This window comes from Arachis duranensis, chromosome 6 (assembly GCF_000817695.3).
Source record: "Arachis duranensis cultivar V14167 chromosome 6, aradu.V14167.gnm2.J7QH, whole genome shotgun sequence".
NCBI lineage: Eukaryota > Viridiplantae > Streptophyta > Magnoliopsida > Fabales > Fabaceae > Arachis > Arachis duranensis.
In genome coordinates, this window is record NC_029777.3 from 52492082 (window position 1) to 52494167 (window position 2086).

Consider the following 2086-nt stretch of genomic DNA (forward strand, 5'->3'; position numbering starts at 1 on the left):
AATGCAATTGATGGACCAAACATGAATCCCCTGGCTTAATCTATTTTTGGCAAATCAGTACCCAAAAAAGAACCTATAACCCTAAAACCCCCAAAAAAGAACTTATTTGTATGTGAAACTGTAATAGTGACTAATTTTACTTAATTTTGATAAGTTTTATACCAAAACGATCTGAAATAGGATGATGTAAATAACATGATAAATCCTATCTCTTCAGGGTCTAGTTCTTCCATGATCAAAGCTGCATATTCTTTAGCCTGCTGCTGTATGTTTGAGAGTTTGTTTGTTGTGGCACTAAGGCAGATGGTCTGAGAACAGAATTGATCATATAAACCTCTTTAATTTTTTTGATTTTTCTAATTTTTCTGTTAATGAATTTAAAAAGAAAAGTCATATATATTTTAATGTAATTACTGCACACAACAGTATATAAAATATAGTATGATGCATCTGAGAACAAATAAACAACTTACCTAGCCTTTGCCATATCTTCCTCAAGGCATCTCACACACTCTGCAGCTTTTTCCAAGGACTTCTTAGCCACTTCCTTTGATAATGAAAACAATATATATTACAAACCTTCAATACAGAAAACTCAGGAATAAAAACTTAAACTTAATTAAGTTTTAGTCGTTGAGATGATAAAAAATATCATATAAAGTGGGACATTGATTTATATACTGTATACAAGGATAACTAGAGAAGCAGAAGGCTAAACTCTCCTTGCAGAACTAACAAAAGCTAATATCGTGAACTATAAATAGTTAAATGGGCTTGTTCACATTTCAACTTTCAAGCTCAAAGGGTTTATGCATGAGAGGACATCATATATGTTCTCAATGAACATTTGGGAGAGTGGGTTCAAAACAGAAATATGGAATTGAAACATTGTTTCCGAGAGTCAAAACATCTACTTTACCTGTGAACTATCAATTAAAGCAGCAAGGTCATTTCTACCAACATCTTTGACAACTGAAAGATATGCAAAGAGCATTCAATTAACAATACTTATAGTAGTTGCGTCTAAAAAGTAATGTAAAATGCTTATAGTTTTCTTAGGATACCATTCAATTAACTTTGGCTCTTATCCATACTACACTCTTACTTTCAAAATATTCACTTGACAATTGCAAGTTTTCTGTGTTACCATTTCATACAAAATTACCGCTTCACTTGAAGTGTTTTATTGACAACACCACCCTTTATTAGAAAGGAAATTTGAAAAAGAAAAAAAAAGTTAACATAGGGCCTTTTCTTGTAGTGATTTAAAATAAATTTTGTTCATCAACAAAAGTACAGAGAAAATAGACAAGCTGTATAAATCACAGTTCACAAACCCTAAAATATCACACATCGTCATCAACAACAGCATGCATGTTATCAAATTACAGTTCACAAAACCATATTTCACAGATTGAAATCCCCAAATTAAAACCCCTACAATCGGAACCCTAAGCCTCTGAAATTTCAGAACCAAGTAGAAATCACTACATACCTATTCAATGATGTGAGCACAGAGAAGACGATGATGAGAAGCACGGAGATGACGATGGTGAGAGCGGCAGCAGCGACGATGGTAAGGGCGGCGCAGCGACGATCTGTGCAAGATGGCGAAGAGGAGGGTTTCTTCTTGTATGAGAGGGTCAATGGCGAGAGCGACAGTGAGAGGGTCAATGGCGAGAGTGAAGAGAGTGAGTGGGGGGCGACGATCGACGGTGGGCTTTGGACGGAGGCAGGGTTGCGAGGGTGTACGAAGTAGGTGCAGGCGAGGCAGGGTTGCGAGGATGAATGTCAAATTTGGAGGGTGCGTTGTTCTTTGGAGGGAATGTCAAAAATTTCACTAAGTGTATTGTATGTGACTTTGCTTTCAGGGAAAAGAGTAGGGAAAAAGTGAACCTATAAATATCAACCTACGGCTACGCTTTATAAGTGATTTCTAAAATACCTAAGGCTACACTTTTTAAATGATGCCACAATTGTGTATCCTTTTCTCATATAAAAAGGCAACACGGAGAAAAGCGTAGCCTATTCATAAAATGTAGCTTAAAAAAAGTGTGGCCGAATGGGTATTTTTCTTGTAGTGGCT

The 2086-nt window shown here is 36.0% G+C and overlaps 1 long non-coding RNA gene across 1 annotated transcript; it reads right to left on the minus strand.

Annotated features, from left to right (window-relative positions):
* Positions 1–469: 469 nt before the first annotated feature.
* On the minus strand, positions 470–1873 carry LOC127748315 (uncharacterized). The gene is made up of 3 exons (XR_008010264.1): positions 1496–1873; positions 920–972; positions 470–547 (listed from the first exon to the last, which is right to left on the minus strand). It is a non-coding gene; the product is annotated as an uncharacterized LOC127748315 (long non-coding RNA).
* Between the last annotated feature and the right edge of the window lie 213 nt (positions 1874–2086).